At 50.6% G+C, this 22,436-nt stretch overlaps 1 protein-coding gene across 2 annotated transcripts in view; it reads right to left on the bottom strand.

The window, feature by feature from the left end:
* Window positions 1-4,698, bottom strand: part of SLC6A1 (solute carrier family 6 member 1) — a 44,017-nt gene extending 39,319 nt beyond the window's left edge. Inside the window, exon 1 of one of the 2 annotated variants that reach the window (XM_036431127.2) lies at window positions 4,611-4,698. The gene's annotated coding sequence lies outside the window, so the exon portion shown is untranslated. The remainder of the gene's footprint in view (window positions 1-4,610) is intronic. The other variant, XM_036431126.2, reaches the window with a different exon arrangement.
* Between the last annotated feature and the right edge of the window lie 17,738 nt (window positions 4,699-22,436).

Raw genomic sequence — 22,436 nt, 5'->3', positions numbered from 1 at the left:
GTGGGAGGTTAGCTCCAGGGCGTGTCAGGCCCCTCACCCAGTCTCACCCCACTGGCCACCTTCTAATTAATTTTATTCCAATGTGCACTGGGCCACTAGTATTGTTATAAGCACTACGTGCCAGCAAATGGCAGTCCTGGTACCTAATATTATTGCTCACTTCCTTGTGGATGCTGCCCTCTCCCTGCACAGAACCTCCTTACCAAACAATAAGGCCAGGAAAGCTACCTGCTGTCAATGTCTTTCGGGGCATCTTTGACTTTGAATGTCCCTCTGGCCAGAGCTCAGTTATCTCAGGAGCTGGCATGTGACACTGATCTTGCAGACACTACGCACTGGACAGGTGGGCAGAGCTGCAGGTCACTGTCCGAGGCAGCATCCTCCAGCCTGGCCCGTATGCCAGGATCCCATCTGGCCCTGGGAGCTGGGAGGCCCTTTTGCCAAGAGTCAAGCCCAAGAAGGCCCTTGGACCCTGAATGTGGCTCGTTCCACCTAGCCACACACACCCTGCTTTCCGAGCACCACAGCCAATCGTTCTGCAAGACCTGGCCTCCTTGTAATTTCCAATTTGTGAGAAATGTAAAAATAGAAGGCCATTCGCTGCAGGCAGCTCGCATCAAATCGGATGCCACTTTTGTGTCATGTCTGATCACGGTAAACAGAGCTGATGGCTCTGTCGGCCGCTCTCCGGCTTCCAGAGCCGCGAGAAGCAGATGACAAATTGGGGGACACCTAAGAATGAAGGAAAGATGGCTGGGTGCACAATTGTCAACCCGAGCTTTAAATGAATTTAAAGATTAGGTTACAAATATGTTGTAATAGGCTGGGCACCTGAGTGTGAATTCCAGTTCTGCAACTTAGCAGCTGACGGATGCTGGGCACAAACCCATCATCTCTAGGCCTCAGCTTCCCATTATTAAGCAGAAAACAGATGCTGTCAAGCCATCAGCCCCTTTGAGCTGTGGGAAAACTCCACTGAAGGAAAAGGAATGGGGAAAAGCTTGCTAGCTGTGCAGCTCCTTGAATGGGGAGTTGAGGTCCGTGCTAAGTGACAAAACCAGGGGCTTTTAGGTGATGGTTGAGTTGGGGTCCAGGGCCATTTAGAAGCCCAGTGAGGCTGCAGTAAGCACCCTAACCTCTCTCATCTGTTTCTTCATCTGTACAGGGGCAATTCTACTACGGTACGTGCCTCATAGGGTTTTGTGAAAATTAAATGCAATAATTTAAGTAAAGTACACAGCACATCCCTTGGCAGATCATCAGCTGTTAGTCATTACTGTCATCTATGATCTTGTCGTTGGAAAAACATTGAGTGGGTTTTTTTTTCTTTTCTTTTTCTGTTTATGATTGAATCCCGAGCCTGCGCTGAAACATCACAGCTTGCATTCACACCTACCGTCTATGCCAGGCAACCCTTGTCTCTGCTGTTCGCCGGCTTCCCACTCACTCCCAAGTCCCTTCCCCTCCTCCCGAGGCTCCAGGTGAGCTCCGGGGGAACATGCTGGAGCACATTTCCTGGAAAGCCTTATTTTTGGGTCCATTATCTGGCCTCCTGCCCTTTTCCTCTCTTAAGTGCCACCGTTTCCCCTCCAGCTCCCAGTGACCTTCAGAGAAGGAGGGAAAGGTGACAGAAAAGGCTGCCGCCACGGGGCCCTGTGAGGAGGAGCCAGAGCCGAGGACCGCCGCGGGGCAGTGGACAAAGGTCTGATGATCGATCTCCTCCCTGAGAAGCCTGCTCTTTGCATCTGGAGCCAATTCAAAGTTGTTTCCATTGTGCCAATGGCTGTGTTCTGCCTACCGTTCCCTGGGCACAGAGAAGCTGGGGTGGGTGGAAGGGGCAGTTCTGATGCAGGCAAAGGCAGGCCTGAGGCTGGGCACACCTCGGGCGAGGTGACAGGGACAGGCTTGGGCCTCCTCACTGCTCCCAAGGACAGAGGGGGCGTGTGTCGGGATACTGGGTGCTCAAGGCGGCAAGCAAGGCTTAACAGATAGGGGTCGGCACTCAGCGTGGGATGCGTACACGAGCCACAGAGGGGGGATAAGATGTGTCCAAATGCCAAGTGGTTTGGGTAATCTCTATCTCCACCGTTAGGAAGTGTCTTTGTGAGATGGCAAGAAGCCGCTTGCCACGTATGCTTCATTTAATGTTGCTCTTAGCATACGCCAGGAAGGGAGAGGAGCAGCTTGATGGCAGGCCTAAGGGGCCTCACTGTCAATCACCGAATCCCTCAACCATCACCTAACCACATCACTTTAAGGAGGCGAAAACCTAGGCCTAGAGACTCAGCAGTGAGACACATGTTGGCTGGCAAACTAGAAGAGCAGGGTTCACATTCCTGCCCCCCACCACTCCTTCTAGCTGTGTGACCTTGGGCAAGTCGCTTCCCCTCTCAGAACCGCAGTTTCCTCCCCTCTGCATCGGAGGGTCAGAACTGTACCTGCTGCACAAGGTTATTGCAGGAATTATAAGCTGGGCACATGGAGAGCTTTCAACACTCCATTTCTTCCCTTCAGCAGGGACGGGAACTCACTCAAGGTCACCCAGCCAGGAAGTGGCAGCACCTCACTCAGCGCAAAGCCAACCCACCCAGGGCTCATTCCTGGTGGTGGTCTCAGCAGCTACCTTTTCATAGCCTTCCTGGCTCCATGACACTAGAATATATGATAGGTAGGCCCATGCTCGTGCTGTCCTCACCTTCCACCCATGCTGGCTAGAATGAGACACGTATTGAGCGCCAGCTGTGTGCTGGGCCACGCATAAACACACGCATAGCCCTGGAGCTCCTGGCTGCCAGGCCTGTGCCATCCCGGGAGCAGCAGAGCGGGCGTGCTTCTTTCAGCCTGGGTGGACGTGGTTTTCTGTCCTTGTCATCACCCTCGGAGTGGCCTACTCCTTGGCCTCCAGAAGCCCCTCCCAGCCCCACCTGGAGTTCCCGAGGGACCTACTTCTCACCACGCTTCCAGCCCCGGTGTGGAGCGTCACACGTTAGAAGAGACGGGTCCTGCTTGCTCTCCCCAAGCAGCTGCCTCTCTCCTGTGTGGTTCTCAGGGATCGCCTCACCCTCTCGGGATGCCCCGCCAGACAAGCCACGCTGTATGTCCCGCTGAACTCACTGTTTGTCCTTCAAGGGCTGGCTACCGAGCCCGTGCTCGGCCGCAGGGAGAGCGGCGCGCTTCCTTTGTTTGCTGCCTGCCTTACAATTTATTTCTGAGGCTAAGAGGAGGCTCAGCCATTTTGCCCTGGTTGCTCTGGGAAAAGGCCCCTCCCACTCCTTGCTCCAAAGAGAGAGACAGAGGGTGCACCAAGCCTCAGTCCCACTGACCTCCTTTGTTCTGGAATTTGGGAGTTGGGGTAGTCTTTTCAGGCTCCATTATGAATACATTTCCCCCCCAAATTTCCCCAAGACAGAAGCGAGGCAATACCTGGCACCCAGCGACTGCGCTGCCACCAAGCGCCCACCTCGTGTGTCACAGGAAAATGAAGGTCAGTCCCAAAGTCCGGCAGTCTCTGGTTTCGAGGGTGTCACCAAAGCCCAGAAGCCATTTATCCCGTGCCTCCTAAGAGAGGAAGGTGAAGCTCCAGCTTCGCGTTAGGAAGACACGGGGTGGTGCTATTTGGTGTTTTAAAATCCGATTTCCTCATTGGGGGTCTCATCTATTTGGGGAGAATACTGGCTCAGACCCTCAGGGGGAGCTGGCAAGTCTGAGCTCCTTGCCTGAAGATCAAGCCAAGCTACTACCACAGGGCATCCGTGGGTGCCACCGTGGGGATGTGGGGTACAGGGAGACCTGATGGTCTTTGCCTCGGGGGTAACCCCAGCAGGCAGGCAGTTGCCTCTTCTCCCCATCCCCAGGCAGGAAACGCCAGGACACAAGGCAAGGTGAGAGCAGTCCCGCGGTGGCAAGGGGACACAGTTCCCTAAACCTGGGGTGCAGCCTCCTCACCCCACACCCGCCAGGGAACAGGACAGGGGAGAGCAGCAGGGCTTGTGCGCGCTCAGCCCAGGCTGTGGGGTGCACATTTTTGGCCAGCATTTCCTGAGAGCTGGAGCTGCCCTGGGCTTGGAAGGAGGTGTCCCATCCCCAAGTTGCTGGCCTCCTTAGCCCTTGGAGAGAGAAAAAAAATAAAAAATGAGGGGCATGGATTTCTCTCTACGCAGCTGACCCTGAGCCAGAAAAGGGGCTCCCGGTCCCCCAAGCATTCACTCTCGCAACTCCCCCCCCCCCCCACCCCGCCCCCGTTTAGGGAATGGACGCGACGCTTCGACGGCTCCAGCATATCCAACACCAGCCCGGGAGTCCGAGGGGCCCGAACGGGGAAACGGCATGTGATTCCGGGGACTCGCCCGCGAGCCCCTCTCTCCACCCCCCCCCCTTGCGCCCCCTCCCCACCGCCCTGCGCGGCGCCCCGAGCCTCCCCGGGGAAAGGCCAGCAGGTGCGTCGACGGGCAGAGCGGCGCCCCGGCTGGTTCGTGTGGCCCGAGGCGAGGTGCGGGGCTCGGCACCTCCGGGTGACCGCCCACCCCGTCGGGCCCGCGGCGCCGGCAGCTCGGGGCCCCGGGCCGTCCAGGTGTCTGCGCCCCGCGCCCCGACGCCGGCCTCCCTCCTACCTGCGGCCGGGGCTGCGCGGGCCGCTCGGCCTCGCCGGTGCGCTTCGGCTCCGCGCCTCCTCGCTCCGCGCAGCTCGCCCGCAACCTCGCCGCGCGCTGGGTCTTCCGAGGGCGGGCGGCGGAGCGCGGGGACGGGGGCGGGGGACGCGGCGGAGGGGCGGGGAGTTTGGGGGCGTGGCCGCTCAGGAGCCCGCCCCCGGGGAGGGGCTTGGTCCGCCGCTCCGCCCCCTCCCCGTCCGCCTCCCCCGACCTCCCCCCAACCCCCTTCCCCTGGCCCCGCTGAGGCCCGCCGCCCTCCCTCCGGCTGCCCCCGCAATGCCTCTGTCCGCAGCCCTCGCCCTTTCCTCACCCCTTCTCGCCTTCCTTTCCTCTCCATCCTGCCTCTTTCTCCCATTCCCCCTCCACGTCTCCCCTCCACATCGTCCCAGCTTCTCCTCGCTCTTTTCCTTCGCTCTCCCCCCTCCCCACTTCCTCTCTTCTGTCTCTGGCTGGCTGCCCTCTCTCTCCCTCCTCTCACTCTTTCCTTCTCCTCCAGGCTGTTGCCCTCTTCCCCGCTTTGGCTTTGGGTCCTCAGCCTGTCTTGATCGCAGCCTCCCAGTCCTTTTTACCATGGGTTGATTTCTCTCTTGGGTTTTCCTTGCAGGGCTGCTTCGGTTGGTCTGTCCTTTTTGTTCCTCTTTCTCTGTGGGTTACAGGGCCCTCAGTATGGGTGTGGGGTGGGCTCCTGCCCCTTCTCTTCACCCCCCCACCTCCCTCTGCCCCCCAGCAGCCTTCCCGCCGGTTGCAAGGGGAACACAGCTTCTGATCTGGAGCTGACAGCCTCGTGAGACCAGGCTGGGTGTGTGCCTGTGGTAGGGAGGGGAAGGTTGGAAGGACGCCCTGTCTGCTGCCAGGGGTTGGTCATGGAGACACAAATGGCAGTGTGTGTGGATGGACAGATGGATAAACAGATGACAGAAAAGGAAAACACAGCCTGGGAAAAACACCCAGGGACGACGGCAGAATCCCACGTCACGCTCCTCTTTCTAGCTCCTGAGGTTTGACCGATGGTCCCAGAGAAGCCTTTCTCCCAGCCAACCCCAGTCTAGTGCCTAAGGACGCCTTCTCTTCCCCTTCGCTAAGTCCTTACCACTTCTTTCTTTCACAAATGCTCCTGGGAGTGGAGTCATAACTGCATTCCCCTTTGGGCCTCCTGAGGACTCACAGAAAAGATTCCTTCTCTCCAGCCTGGATCTACTCTTCTTTTCCTCCCTCTGTCCCCAGGGCTGGCATTTGCTAATTAGCACTCCCCCACCCCCCAGCACCACCTTGCCCCACACTCTGATCATCCATCCCAGGCTCCCACAACACACAATGCTCCTCTGTCTTGTCTCTTTCCCTACACTCTAAACCACATACATGAAATCTTTATGTCTTTCTTAACCCACCCATTCCTTCCCCCTCACCGGTCACCAGGGCCTTTGTGACCTCCACTAGTTCTTCACAGAAATATTGATTGAGCTCCTTCTACTTGCCAGGCACTGTCCTAGGCTCTGGAGACACATCATTGGACAAGACAGACAGGCCACTGACCTCAAGGTGGCCTGGACCAACATGGAAGACAGGCTTTTGCAGGTAATCACACAAGCCCAGGGTGACAAGATCTGCAAGGAGCACATATATCAGGAGCTCCCAATCCAATTCGGGATGGCCGGGGATGGTCTCTTCAAAAAAGTACCATTTGAGCCTTTTGTGGCCCAAAGGATGACTAGGAGCCTTCTGAATGGAGATGTGGGGCACAGCTCTGAGCAAGGATATGAAGCTAACGATGATGGAAGCTATGTTTGCTTGCCTGGTATCCATTTCAACGTCTTTAAGTGATCGCACCTCAGTTTTGATGTAAGGAACTTCCCCTCCCCCACTCACATTTGTATGTTTGAGGGGGTTTCCCTCCCTCCAGAGGTGGGCGGGCACAGCCAGGGCACATTACCATGACCTTAGTTGGTATATGCTGGGTCAGTGAGAGCTCTCTCTGAGGTTTTTGCTAAAATTATTGCCAAACAGAAGCTTGATCTCTGCCGTGGTTCCTCAGCCTGCAGCTGCTAGCAGCTGTCTTGTCACATCTTGAGAAGACCTACCTGAGGATGAAGCCATCGTAGAGGAAGGCAGACCTAAGAGATGGAGCAGACGAAGGCCTGATGAGTCCCTGGATCCAGCCATGCCTGAAGGCATTCAGTTACGTAAATGTCCTTCAGTTCCTTTTTGTCTCTTATGCAAGTCTGAATTCATTTTATGTGGCTTAAAACCAAAAATAGTCCCGATGAATCCGGTACTGGATTAAGAAATAAGAAGCATTAGTTAAAGGAATAATAATCATCTTGCCACACGCCTTCCTTTCTTCAGATTTCCTGAACAACCTCACACACAATTTGTCTATTTTTTTTTTCTGTATTCCTGATCAGAAACTAATCCCTCTCTATTTTCATTGCTCTGCATGTGTTTTGCCTACATATGAAAGCAAACTCTGGCTGTCAGGTCAATTTCATAGGCTGACTATTTGATGCTGGGATTATCTCCACAAGATTCTCTGCTCCCTGCCCACTGCCCCATGACTTAACAGTATCTGTCTGCACATCTCCAATGATGGGGACTTCATTATTCTACCAGGCAAATAGTTTCAACCAACTCTTAAGGTGGCTGAGTTCTAAAAATTGCATTGGGGCTTAGATAAGGCACACTACACTATGAAGCTGAGCTGGCTGCATGCAAGGGCCCTGTATCCTTCCTGAAAACCCAGGTTAAAGTCTTCCAGAGCAGCAGTCACCAGCCTTTTGGACCTCACGGATCACCAGTGGTCCGAGGACTACCAGTTGGCTACCGCTGTATCGGAGAACTCACATGCATTCTCCATAGGCTAGCGCCATGGTCGGCAAACTGGCTCGCGAGCCACATGCGGCTCTTAGGCCCCTTGAGTGTGGCTCTTGCATAAAATACCGCGGCCTGGGCGAGTCTATTTTGAAAAAGTGGTGTTAGAAGAAGTTCAAGTTTAAAAAATTTGGCTCTCAAAAGAAATTTCAATCATTGTCCTGTTGATAGTTGGCTCTGGTGACTAATGGGTTTGCCGACCACTGGGCTAGAGTGATGGGTTCCTAAAATATGGGCTGACAACCACTGCTGGTAACAAAGGTAATTTTCAGTGTAGTGGAATAACTTGGCATGCAAAAGCTCTTTCATACTCATCATCCTGTATCATCCTTGTGATCTCTGTCCATGAGCAAGTCTCAAGTTGGTACTAATTTGTCTTTAACATCTTTAACATAAAGCACTAAGGAGGACTCTAGCCTTGGTAGACAACAATATCTAGTTACACTTGAATGCATTGCTCATTTGTCCTTGTATTCATTTTAATGGAGACCTATTCTCACAAGTAATACTGATTATCTAGTTATAGAATAATGTAACTTTTGAGATACATCTATTTAATCTAAAAAAAAAAAAAAAGGAAATATTTAAGTAAATAAAAATAGACACAGTGCACAGACTTTTGCAAAACCTCTGTAACTGGTTTGCAAATGACTGAAAGTTTGAATGTTCTAATTTAAGAGAAGCATTTCACCCATGTGTTTATTCACTCAACGAATGTTTAGTGAGTATCTCTGAGCTTGAGGCACAGGGAAGTCTAGACAAAGAGACAATACAGTTTATAGGGGATTCCACTAAAGACAGCAGGGCCTGAGCATGGAATTAGACGTCACTTGTTGGTGGTGGGGTTGGAGGGAACTGGAGAGCCACTGAGTGTGCTGGAGCATAAGAGTGAAGTAGGGCTTAAGAGAGCTAAGGTGCATTGAAGGAGAGAAAACTGGAAGCCAGGAGACCAGCAGGGGCTGTTATAGTATTGTAAATGTGACATGAGAAGGGCTGGCATCAAGCAGTTCCCAGCACACAGTAGGCACTCAGTATATGGTTGAATGATTATTGTTATACTAGAGGCCCAGTGCACGAAATTTGTGCAAAAGGGTATGTGTCCCTCAGCCCAGCCTGCACCCTTTACAATCTGGGACCCCTCAAGGAATATCCCTCTCACAATCCAGGACTGCTGGCTCTTAACTGCTCACCTGCCTGCCTTCCTGGTTGTCCCTAACTGCTTCTGCCTGCCAGCTTGGTCACCCCCTAACCACTCCCCTGCCAGTCTTATTGATGCTTAACTGCTCCCCTGCCAGACTGATTGCCTCTAAATGCCCTCCTCTGCAGGCCTGGTCCCCTTCAACTGCCCTCCCCTACAGGCTTGATTGCCCCCAACTGCCCCCCTTGCAGGCCTGGTCCCTCCCTACTGCCCTCCCCTGCTGGCCATCTTGTGTGGCCTTCTTGTGTCCACATGGGGGCAGCCATCTTTGACCACATGGAGTCAGCCATCTTGTGTATTGGAGTGATGGTCAATTTGCATATCACTCTTTTATTAGATAGGATTATTGTTATAGTCCTCACCTTTTCTTGACTTGGGGCAATTTATTGAGTCACAAATTTACAGTGTGTCAGACTGGAAATGGCCCTTAACTATTACCCAATCGAATTCTTTTATGTTTGAAATGGGCAAACTGGTCCAGAGAAAGGCACTGACTTGCCTGAGGGCACCTACCTGTCTGGTGGCAAAGCCAGGAAGATGATGACTACTAGTTAGTTACCTGTTGGAGCACTTGCTGTGTGCTAATCACTGACACCTGAGGAAACAGAGGCCTAGAGAGTCACCAGCCCACAGTCACACAATAGGAGACAAGCAGAGATGGGGTCCAACGCAGGCCCAGCCACCTCCAAAGCCAGTGCTCTGGGCCATGAAGCTCATTATTCTTGCTCCTGGGGCTTTCCTGCCACCTAGACAGCTTCCCATTAGGCCCCAGGTGGCGCTGTGAGATCGAGATGGGGATGTCCAGATCTGTCACTGACCCTCTGTGTGACCTCAGGCAAGTCTCCTCCTCTCTCTGAGCCTCAGGCTCGTCCCAGTATATTAAAGAGACAGTACTTCCTGGCTGTCATCCCAAGTCACCAGGCTGCTGAATGACGGCTCAGGGAGGCCGTGCCAGCATCTGCTCTCCACTCCCTTGCCCAAGCCTCCTACCTGCACCCCCATTAGCTGCTTGGAGCAGACTCAGTCCCCATGGACAATAAAATTCCATCTTCTAGCCTCTCCAAAATTATAGTAAGATTGAGAAGCCTACCTTCCACCTAAGAAAACATCTCCTGTGGGGAAACGGCTTGATGTTTGTTTACTGAAGGGAGGTTATTACTTTAACCACATTCCCTCCATGCCAGAAATTCCCCCATTAGCAAAAGCACCGCCGAATTAATGTTTGCAACCACTTGAAAACTCACAATAAACCTCTCGGGAGATAATAGGACATAAGATCATCGTGTTATCCCGTCCAAGTCATGCTGGGGCAGGTCCCTGGCAGTGGTCTCGTCGCTGAATGTTCAAATATTTGTGTGTGTCATACTGTGCTAGGTTCAATATTTTATCACTTCCCAGACTGCTGCCTTCAAAGAGGCAACCCCCAAAAGATGGGTGGGGAGCAGCTGCTGAGAATGAGCTTGTCTCTGAGCAGATGGCTCAATAAATATTTCTGCACACCATGCAGCCTTGTGGGCAATGTGCTGGCTTTGGAGCTAGACGGACCTTAAATAAGTGACCTCACCTTCCCAAGTCACTCAGTTTTCCCGCCTATAAAATGGGAATAATAATGGCATCTACCTGCCAAGGTTGCCCCAGAAAGCCAGATAATGCTCTGGTGCATGATAATTGCTCAATATGCTTTCATTCTGCCGCTGCCTTTCACAAGGAATTGCCCTGTCCTCCCTCTCAGTTGACAAGATTCTAACTGAGGGTTGAAGGCAATCTCCAATGTTACCATCTCCTAAATTTTTTTTGCCCAATTGCATATTATTTCTAGCTGTTTTCTTAATATGTATAAATTTAACACTTCAGATCTTTGTAAGGATTTACCCCCCCACCCCTCCATCCATAAAGCATTACTATGTGGTGCATATGTGAGCATGAGCTCTAGTTAAATAAGAAAGGGCTAAAAAGCACACCACCCCCTTATCAGGTGTGGGCCCTCAGGCAAGTTGCTGGGTGCCTGCTTTCTCGGATCAGTAAGGTGATGGGCACCAAGTGCCCTGTGCCCATTCCTGAACCAGTCTTTGTGGTCGGGGGTGTTTGATGCTCTCTTTGGCCAAGCCTGAGTCACATGTACTCCATGTCCATGGAAGCTGGGGTGGAATCAGCCCACCTGAACCACGGGCCAGGTGCTGTACTCAGCCCTTGGTGTGTATAAACTCAGTCCTTCCCAGACCCATGTGGGAGGTCTTATTCTGGTCACCCATCACGTAAAGAATAGAGGCTCAACGAAGAGAACCACTTACCCCATGACCCAGGCAGGACTCAAACCCACACACAACCACAGTCTGACCGGGATACTACTCTATGTCCTGTTTGAACTGAGTTTGGAAGGAGCCATCCCCACCTCCTCCAATCGAGGGGCTGTAACCAGCTCAGGAAACACGGTTGCTGAACAGCAAAACCTCTAAACGTCCAGATACCACCTTAGAGCTTGAACTTAACCTAGGGATCCCTGGAGAAGGAAGCCGTCAGATCTGACCTTAGGAATAAGTTCCTTCTGGAAGCTTTGCCGCCGGTGCCCAAAGCTTCTGTTTGAGGGTCTGGGTCTTGGCTTCAAAGGGGCGCTTTGTTTGTTTTTTTCCAGGAGCAGGCCCCGAGACAGGACTTGCGTGTGAGCAGTTTATTTGGGAGATGCAGGGAGCCGGGGAGGGAAATGGACGTGAGATTGGGAAGGGAAGGCAATGCTTTTGGGGCACACGGCCCCGCCAGACACTTGGTGGGCAACGGACACTCCATTCCAGCAGGGAAACTCTAGGAAGCAGTGTATGCCAGGTACTTCAGAATGATCCCACCCCGGGGAGAGGAAGCTGGGGTATTTGTACACCAGCTGATGCCAGCCATTGATTGGGGACTCCTCTGAGGGTGTTACTTTCCTGGAACTTCTGGACCAGTGAGCACTTGGCAGAGCAACCGTCTGAGGTTGTGTGGTGGGAAAGCCTTCAGGCCCAGAGATGCAGGTTTCAAAGTGAGAGGTCGGCCAGAGCCTCTGGGAAAGGTCAGACCCAAGGTCGTGGGTGACACACTGTGTCTCCTCCAGGGGGGAAGGAGTGGGCACTGCAAAGGTAGCTGATGCCTGGCAGGGCTGAACCTTGGAGCATTACCCTGGGTCTACTCAAACTCATTCATTTTCTGGAATGTTTGCCTTCCAAGAATAAGGGGCAGTTATGGTGTAGGGGCGCAAATCCTGATCACTGAGTCCCAGTCTCCTTCTTGGTTATATGGGCACAGCCATGGCCACCCAGGAGGGACGTTGAGAGGCAGAAGGAGTTTATGGCCTCAAAGCTTGGCACAGAGCGGGCTCCATCGGGGCTCACGGCACCCATGCATCTCTATCTTAGGAAATTCAGAAGCAGCAAATGCGTGCTCCACTTTCTTTATCCGCCATCAGAATGGCAGCTGATCACAATATAATTATTTATGAGAAAAATGGATTCAGCATTTTTATGCCAAACGGAAGCTATTGACATTCCTAGAATAGACTTAGGAGAGGGAAGACCCATTGCTAAATGTTCCTGCAGAAACAATTTGTAATCAGTGAGGCCAGCGTTGTGGTCCTTGCTGGTTCTCACCGATAAGGGGACTAAAGTGCTCTGCAGGAGGCAGGGGCTAGGGGAAGGCAGGAGCCCGGAGAGGACTTGCAGAGGGAGAGAATGTTGCAGAAGCCTGGGGTCTCAGCTCCTCTGCCCCAGGCTGATGTGGGCTGGACATCTTGGCAGTGGGGGGTAGAGAAGGCCATAGGCGTTTCTGCACAGTCTGTTTTCCCTGCCCTTCTCCCCCCCACTCCCTTTCCTTCTGATCCTTTCTCTACTTTCCTTTTCTCCTTCCCCATCTCTCTTCTTTCCTTAGTTTGTACTTCTTCATCTTCCTCTTTAAAAATAGTATAAATTGCACAAGTATTTCTGGTATTTACGCCTTGTAGATTATTATACTATAGGGTGTCTCAAAGTGTACACACACACTTGGAATAATTATAAAGGCCATATTTATTAAAATGCACTTCATTTTAAAATGTGAGTGACCAGCTGTTAAAGTGTGTATGCATTTTCTTGGGACAGAAATTTAAGATATTTAAATTTAAGATAGACGTTCCCCATTATAAACTGATGAACAAAGAGATAGATACAGGGACAGTAAAGAAACAGACTGTCAAATTACAGCTGTGAGGGTAGGGAGATATGAGGGAGATAAGAGATCAACCGAAGGACTTGTATGCCTGCATATAAGCATAACTCTGGGGAGGGAGGTCATGTATTGGAGTGGGGGGGGGGGGTAGGTACACATATACAATAATACCTTAATAAAAAAAAAAATGATTAAGAGAAAAAAAATAAGATAGATGTTCCCTTTGATCTTCCCCCTTAATCCTGGCTCACTCCTCCTCGCTTCCCAGATACAACAAGAGCAGTTCACTGCATGTCCTTCCAGAATTTTTCTCCTACTTGCAGACATCTATCTATACCTAGAAAGAATAAAATAGTGTTTTTGCTTTGTATGTGTGTGTTGTTTATATTATGAAAATAGTATCGTAGTCTGCTTGTCATTCTGCCACTTTTTAAATAAGACCTTTTTAAAAAGAGATATTTTAGACCCACAGCAAAAGTAAGAGGCAAGTGCAGTCAAGGAACAGTAGCATTAAACTGTCCCAATGCGTCCCAATGATGGATCATCTGAGCCTCGGGATCCAGCCATGCTTGATGTTTCCCTGGGACTTCCCTCTTATTTGACCCTATAAGTCTTCCTCTCTTAGACAATGGTTAGCTTAAAACAGTTTACATCAGATTCTGATGCTCACAACCTAAAGTTTCCTGACTGATACACCAGAAAGGTCACGTAGGCCAAGGGGTAAGCGAACTATAATCTATGGGCCAAGTGAAGCCTATTACCTGTTTTTTTGTTTTGTTTTGTTTTTTTAATATAGTTGTGACAGAGACCCTATGGCCCAAAAAACCTAAAACATTTATTATGTGGACTTTCACACATACACACACACACACTCAGCAACCCCTGACCTAGATCAATCTCTTTCACCTCTTATTAAAGTGGAAACTGGGGCCCAAAGAAAGTCTTGCTTAAAAATGGGGCAGAGTCAGAACTCGAACCCAGGTCTTCTGATTCTCAGCCTTATAGAGTCCTTTGTTCTGTGTCTCTTGGTCCCTCAGCCACTCACCTGAAATGTCCATGGGCTCTTCCAGGGGGCATTTCATTCATTTGACAGTTGAATTCCTCTCCTAGGCCCAGTAAATTCTTTCTGCAGCCTTCCTGAGATGCTCCTGGGGTTGCAGGCAGCCAGGGAAATTGAATTCCATAAATAACCCAGCCTCTCATCCCTTCCAGCCCAGCCTGCCTCGCCCAGGGACCTGATAACAAGAGCTGGAGCTGACGCGGAGGACAATTGTCCTGTTTGGGACCCTCTCCAAATCCCACAGATAATCTCCTGGCATGGGTTCTGGGATTGGAGGAAGGCCTGGTTGCAAATGCCTTTTACAGCTTCTGAAAACGACAGGGCAGAGCTTTGGAGACTTCTCCATCTTAAGGGAACTGAGAGGAGATTTGGGTCATCAGGGGTAGGAAGAGCTCAGAGGCAGGAGGAATGTGCACTCAGAGAAGGATCGCCGGAAGAAGTGGTCCAGAGCATCCAAAGACAAAATGGAAAAAAAGGTTCAGGAAACCCTTTGCTACCTCGCTGAACCCTCCCCTCCCCCAGTCCTCTACACTCCACCCACAGGGGTATAACCCAATCTCGACAAACTCACTCCTAACGCAGGGCCTCTGCACTACTGGTCACCACCTCTGGGAAGCCTTTTCTGACCACCTTTCTCAAAGCTGCAGCCGAACTAATCTCCATCTAACCCCCCCCCCCCTTTTTTTTTTGTTTTCTTGTATCACTGGACTCTAGAATGGTCTCTGGCCTAGGGTAGGAGGCGATGAATAAATTGTTAAGTGAGTGACTGGGGACATTGCAGGAAACAGTTCCGTAGCACTTGACTCCAGCGCTTAGAGTTCAGTGGGGCAGTGAGAGGAATAAGAGGAGACTCCAGCAGCATACGGCCTGGCTCCCTGCTGTGGACTTGGAAGGCAGGGCAGGCTTTCCAGAGGAGGTTAGGGAGGTCAGGAGTTAGCCTAGAAAGTGGGGAGGAGAAAGGTAGAGGGAGCAATTTGTACAAAGGATCAGAGGTGAAGGAGTGTGTCTGAGGAACTCAAAGCAAGGGAGGAGGGTAATGCAGCTTGATGGATGGGCCAGGCCCAAGGTCATGGCCTGCTACAGTATGCTAGGGAGGCTAGACTTCATCCCAAGGGGGATGGGGCACCACAGCAACAGTTCAGCAGGGACATGGAAACATCAGCCATGGGCTTGGAATGCTCATTTTAAGGATATGGTAGACTCATCCTTGGACACGAACAAGGGAAAGAGCCAGCCTGAGGGGAGGTCAGAGAAGCACATGGGGTGACCTGCATGTTCTGCTGCATCTCCCTATCCCCAACGTCCACATCCAGGGCTGCTGTCCTGCCACAGCCCAGGCCTGGCCCCTCTATTAGTCCTGTTAGTCACGATGGCTTCCAGCAGGAGATGATCTAGAGTAGCCCTGCACCCATTTAAATAAACTGAACAGGAAGTCCTGAGCACAAAATGCAGTTTTGCAAGTGGGCTGTGTGAGCTTGGGCAACTCTGTGCTCCAGTTTCCTCACCCAGCAAACAGGGAAAGCAATGACACCTGTTTCTCAGGCTTTGTGAAGATTAAATGGCATGCCCAGCACAGAGCCTGCTTCAGGACCAGCACCCCAGGAGTGGCAACTCTCTCAGCAATTGTGAGGGGCTTGCTTATTCTGGCTGAAGGTCCCTATAGGGGAAGAGTGGGGCAAGATGAAGAAGAGAAAGTTTGCTGGAGGTTTGGGGGAGTCCAAGGCATGTGTCCTTGGGGATAGCTCTGGGCTGGGTCTGCCCCCCACTGTTTCTCTAGGGACCTCCTATCCCTCAGAGCAGCACCGAGAGGGTCAGTCCTGATACAGGGAGGGGTCCCAAGACTCTGGAGTTGGTAGCTGAGGGTGGACTCCCTGCCTTCAAGTCCTGCCCCCATTCCTGTGCAGTCGCTGTGCCCAGGCCAGGTGGAGACAGCGCAGCGTGGAAGGTGACAGATGGCCACAAATGAGGGGTGAATAAAACTGCTAAATCATCCTCTGGGAAATTGAGCATCTTACCTTCCATCTGTGAGAGTCTCTTCCCTCTGGAAGGAGTGGTGTGAAGTGTGGGGGGCATTTGTTGCAGGTGCAGATGGACTCAGACATGTTATGCTAGGGCGTGTGCATACACAGGCACACACACATGTGTGCTCCCATATGCTCACACACATACACACCTCTGGGCTAACACCCCCTTGACCTACATTCTTTTCATTACATGCACACTCGCATTTGTCCATTCATCCACAGGCTCTTTCATACACTTCTTTCATAGTTTTTAACATCCAGAAACATCAACCTACACCTATCCACATCCAGGGCATTAGGCACCCCAGCAGGTAGGTTTGTGCACCTGTACTTTCTCACACGTGACACCCTGAGATGCAAAAGCTCCTTTGAATTGGCTTCTCACACACCTGAATCACAGTGGGGTGAGCTGTCTCCTTGTTCACAGGTATTTCCTGGGGTCTACTTCCCATCCTATTGAAGACAGGCCCAGTCATGTGACCAGCTCCAGCTCATGCAATAGAGGTGGGGTGGCTGTGTGTCACTTCCGAGCAGGAGCTGTAAGAGCCAGCCAGAGGCTCCTTTATGCTTTCTTGTCCCTCTGCCCTGGGGGCCATCAGTGTTCCAGGAAGGGGCTGCCGGTTTACTCAGGTTCCTGGGGTACAGTTTACAGGGAGCAGAGCCATAGGTGACCTGTAAATTAATTGGTAGATCCTGAGAAATATCTGTTGGTGTGAGTTACTGAGATCTGGTGGTCATTTGTTACTGCAGCATGGCACAGCTTTGGCTGATGAAACAACACTAGACACACACACACACACACACACACACACACACACACACACTTTCCCCTGGGCTCACATACTTTTCCCCGCCCACTCCAGGTTGGTCTGATGTGTGGAACATCAAACTTCTGATTAGGAAGGGAGCAGGGTGGGGACAGGATGATACTGGAATAGATGTGTGGCTCTGTGATGGGAGTGCATTTGAATGATCTCATTAGAAGGGGCTTTTATGCCATCAAAGGATGCAAATGGAGGCTGAGTTGGCAAGGAGTCAGGAGTTGGGAAAGTTGGCTTTGAATCTCAGGTGGCCATCCCTTCTCTGCCCTTCTCTGGGGACAGGAATTACTTTGAATCCAGCAAGGGATGATGGTCGAGTCCAAATAACATTAAACTGCCCACCAGCAGCCTTCCCCTGTTATACATGCCCAGCACTGAGCACATCCATGGTGTATGTCTACTCCTGGAGTCCTCACTTCAGCCCTCTGTGAGGGTGATTCTGAGATCTCATGTTTCCTTGGATTAAAGTCCCATTGGCAGACATCTGTGGAGACTCTCAGCCTTCAGAAGCCCGTGCTGGTGGGGGGTGTGAATGATGTCATGAGAACCCTTCCCCATGGACACATCTGACTGGAACCCCTGGCAGAAGGAAGCAAGTGTGACCTGGGGGTGGAGGCCTGGCTTAATAATCTAACTCCTATCTTTCCTGGTGGTGAAACCTTGAGTAAAGGACTTCTCTTGACCAGACCTCAGTTTTCTCATCTGTAAAGAGAATATAATCATTGCTCTAATTATAATTGAGTTGTGATTGTGAGGCTGATGTGAGAAGATGCTTAGAGAAGCCCCCGGTACTCAGGTAATGGTGGAGAACGGGTAGAATTAGTCAGATCCTAATGAAGATTGAGTAAGGTCCTTAGGAGTTGAAAACTTCTACATTGGGTTTTGGTTGTGTATGCACCCTAGAATAGTAACCCCATGAGGGCAGGGCTAATGTCTGAGTTCTCTCAGAGTCCCCGCCATGGGTAGTGGGTGAGTGGAGAAACCAGGGCACTTGGAGCTGAGTGAATCCTGGTGGCTGAACCGGAAGGAGTCTCTGGGGACCAAAGACAGGAAGAGCTGTAGCTCCTTTCCCTGGAAACCTTCCACCTCTCAAGCTCCATTACTCACCCACGCCTGGAACCCAGGCTCCAGCATCTCAGGATCCTGAACCTGCTGAGGAACAGGCATAACATGTACCTCCCATCGGACTTCTGTATGCAGGCAGGGTGAGCAGTAAAACACTTCCCCACTGTGTGTCTTTAGGCAAGTGACTTAATCTCCCTGAGCCTCATTTCCACTTCTGCAAAAAGGAAATATGATACTTCATAGGACTGATTTATTTTCCATTCCTTCTTTCTCTTCTTTCCTTCCTTTTCCTCCCCTGCGAGCTTCATCTCTTCTCTCAAAACACAATGCTTGATTCAAAGGAACTAGTAATGCTCTCTTGGGGGGATCAGGCATCTGGCAGCCACATATTTGTCTCTGAGATTACTTCATAGGCAGCTGTGGGCCTCCTCCCTCCAGAGCAGGACTGCTTTCACTGGAGTGTTATTATTTCAACACTTGTGCTATTTCTCCTGTTGGGTCGGACGAGCAGGAGTGTTGCAGCCTCCGCCTGCTGCCTGGGGTCTGCAGCCCAGGAGCTGGAGGAGGATGAGAAGGGCTGGCCTGGGGCTCATAAAAGCACACTCTGAGGGAAAACAGTTGTCACAAGGCTTGTGATGTTCTTCTCTGCATGGGGCTCACTTTCATGTCCACACCAGCTCCCTGAGGTTGTTGTGCTGGCAGGAGGAACACAGGAATGTCAGGGACAGCTGGGAACACAGCTAAGCCCATCAGCTTCCTGCCTGTGGCTGGGCCCGAATTCCAGACTCTGTGTGCAGCGTGGGATTGCACCATTTCTTATTCTCTCTTGCCTCCTGTATCTCCCTGAAGTGTTTAAGATACAGCTGTGAAAAGGTTCAGAAACACTCCTTCATTCATCCACTCATCCACTCACTCACTCACACATGATTTCACTCTCTTCTCAACCTGGTAACCAGAGGGACTTTGTTAAATGCAAACCAGAAGTGACCTCCCTCAGAGTGGAAATCAAAGTCCCTGAATTACCTGGCTCTGGATCTCCATTCCCTGGGAAGCCCACCCCCTCATTTCAGCCACTCTGGCCTCTTGGTTGTTCCTGGACTCGTGCCTTAGGGGTTTGTATGTACCATTCACTCTGCTGGAAACTCTCTTCCCTCATATGGGTCCCTCCTGCTCTTACCTACTGCAAGTCTTGGCTCAAAGAACTTTGTTATCTCAGAGGACTTTCTCTGATCATCCTGCTTCATTTTGTATTCTCAGTTCCCTGCCCTCCTTTATTTTTCTCCACAGCACTTGTTGCCACTTAAAACTCTATACATTTTACATATCTCTTTTGTTCATTGTCTGTCTTCTCTGAGAATGTGAGCTAGGTCAGGGCAGACATTTTCATTTCTTTTGTTCACCTACTAGCAGTGAGATCCTGGGAAAGTGATATGATCTCTATGCCTCAGTTTCCTTCTCTAACAAAATGCAGATGGCAGTGTCCAAAACCTCACAGTGCCATGTGAGACTGCAATAAAGATATGTAAGGGGCAAAGCTCTGCACAGATGAGGGTGATACAAACACATGGACCGCCCTAGCTGGATTGGCTCAGTGGATATAGTGTCAGCCTGCAGACCAAAGGGTCCCAGGTTTGATTTCAGTTGGGGGCATATATCTTGGTTGCAGGTTCCTCCCTGGCCAGGGCCCTAGTCAGGGCGTGTGCAGGAGGCAACCAATCAATGTGTTTCTCTCACTCACATCGATGTTTCTCTCTGTCTTTCTCTTCCACTCTCTGTAAAAGATCAATGGGAAAATATCATTGGGTGAGGATTAAAACAAACAAACAAGCCAACTCATGGACTAAGGGTAGGAGACATTACTGGGACATGGTGAGAGTGGCTATTGCTTCAGGAGAGTGCTGCCAGACAGGAGCTGAGCCTTCACAGAGGAACGTGGCCACCATGCAGTGACCCAGCAGGGAGGAACCAGGGGGAAATCACCCTCCTGGGGGATGGGTAGCATGCTCTTGGACCCGAGCATCTCACCCTCCTCCTGTCCTCCTGTATCCTGCCTGGCCCTCCTATTGGCTGAGCCCAACTGTTCCTCAGAGGAGAGGGGACCCTGAGGGGGTAGTCCTTATAGACCAGACCTCTGAGCCACAGAGCAGGGTAGAGAAGGCTGGAGAGTGTATCTGGAGGAGGAGACAGACCATGTCCAGTGGAGGGAGGTGTTGTGATTATTAATCTCACATAGGACTGGCTAAGTGATTTTCAGGGCTCAGTGCAGAATGGAAATGCTAATCCCCTTATTAAGAATTTCAAGACTGTGACAGAAGTGAATTAAGCCATGTCACATGCTTATAGGAAATAAATATGACAAAAATAAATGTCACATCCGAGATTAGAATATAAAAGACTGTGACTTCTGTTTTGATCTCTCTCTCTCTCTCTCTCTCTCTCTCTCTCTCTCTCTCTCTCTCTCTCTCTCTCTCATCACTCACTCTGGGGCAAGCCTGCCTCCATGTCATGGGCAGCCCTATGGAGAGGCCACTTCTGGATTCCTGACTCTCAGAGACTATGAAATAATAGTTATTTGCTGTTTTATACTGCTCAATTTTGGGATACTTTGTTATGGTAACAGATAACGAATACACTTTCTCACTTCACTATCCATGTTTCCTGGGTTCATCTCCAAAATAAACAATGTAAGCCTAAATCTTTGTTTCAGGTACAGCTTCTGAGGAAATTCAAACTCAGATCTTTACCCAAGAGCACCTACCTGGTTAGTGGAGGAACAAGGATTCAAACCTGGAGCACATGAAGTGACTGCTCAAGAGCCCAGTGCTGTGTGCATCAGTCCCTCTTGGCTTCAGCCTGAAAGTTCCCTTGTTATAGGGACTGGACCTTGACCTTGCTTAGTCCCCATGGTGGCCTCAGCACCAGCTCAGGGCCTTCCACATACCAGATGCTGAGTATGATTTGCTTCCCCTCTACTCCCTGCCCATCCTGTATTACGGATGTTAGACTTCATCAAGCATAACTCTCCTATATTGGAATGAGATTTAAGAGCATGAACTCTGGATTTAATCTGTCTGCATGCAAATCCTGTGTCTAGAACTCACTCGCAGGGTGACTTTGGGAAAGTTATTTAACCACGTTGTGACTCGTTTCTTCCTCTGTCAAGTGGGGATGGTAACAGTTACTACCCCAGAGCATTGTGGGAGGATTAAACACCAATCACTTGGGAAGTTATATATGAGTGTGTTTCTTTGTGTTTCTAATACCACTTCATGCACATCCCACTCTCCCTCATGGATAGTGAAATGAGAAAGTGTATACATACCCCTTGGAAGGGCATGCAGTTCAGGTAGCCATTGCTCGGCCATGATTTGAGAGATGGCTTTGAGCCATGAGAGGGATGATTGTTTTTCAATTCTCAGGGCTCCACAGGACCAATGACCAGACATGTGTAACTTAGAATGAGCCCTCACCTCTCCCTGAAACACAGAGATCAAATGTCTTTGGGAGTGGAAAGAGGTTAAGGATTTGGGGGATGAGAGATGAGGAGCACACAGGGTGAATGTCATTGTTTTTTGGGGAATGGGGTGTGTGTGTGGCAAGAACAAATTCTGGCTGCCTTCCCAACACATGCTCAGCAAATACCCATCAAAAGATGAATTGGAAAAATGCCAAGATGCACACTGCTGCCTTGAAAACAGGGTGCATTTTACATGAGTGTTACCTCCTGGGGATGCTCATACAGCAGCGCTCCGCAACACACACACATTTCTTGCTCACTTATTTTCTCCCAACTCCTGGCTGCTGTTGATATCTCTACCAGGGACCCTGAAGACACCATCATTCATATTCATCTCCCACATTGGGTTAGAAATATTGGTCCATTTATGCCCTGATTATGCTAATTAACTATTTTTTTTCAAGGAGAGACAATTACTACCTTCAGTTTGACAGTTTCTAACTCCATTAGCGATCACAGCTGCCAGAATCACGGTGCTGATTAGTTACCTTGAATTGTTCAGAGATAAACCATTATCATCAGATGCACCCCCAGCCTTTCCCGTAGTGATGGGGTCACTGGACTCCGTGATTTCCACAGTGGGTTGGAGTCTAGGGAGCCGAGGCCACAGCCCCCGAGGTGATCAGCTCTTCGCGTGGCTTAGGCAAAGGCAATGGCAGTTGGAGCTGGAAGCCACAGGGGTGGAGACCCAGAGGCCATGGCTGCTGCTTTCCAGATCAGAGGATCCCAGTGTCGCTTTCCATGGTCCTGAAACACCGCACCCTTGGTTTTTGGTTCTAGAAACTCATCCCACAGCTAGATATTTTTTTCTTTTTAAAAAGGTATCTTGATAAACATGCCTGTCGTTTTTATACTGTCGCAGAATAGTTAGGCTCGTGACTTATTAAACATTCGCGGGAGAGATTTCATATACCTTTGACAGTTTCATAATGCTTCTGACAATTACACACTTTATTTTTGTCTCTGAGAAGGGGGCTCTGAGACCTTAACTGTCTTCCCTGAGGTTCTGCTTTTGAGCAGTGAGTGCACTTGGGGAAGGGGAAGGATAAGGCCTCCAGGAATGCTGC

This window comes from Pipistrellus kuhlii, unplaced genomic scaffold (genome assembly GCF_014108245.1).
Source record: "Pipistrellus kuhlii isolate mPipKuh1 unplaced genomic scaffold, mPipKuh1.p scaffold_m20_p_11, whole genome shotgun sequence".
Classification (NCBI taxonomy): domain Eukaryota; kingdom Metazoa; phylum Chordata; class Mammalia; order Chiroptera; family Vespertilionidae; genus Pipistrellus; species Pipistrellus kuhlii.
Note: the sequence above shows the minus strand (reverse complement) of the source record. Positions and strands in the feature narration are given on the sequence as shown.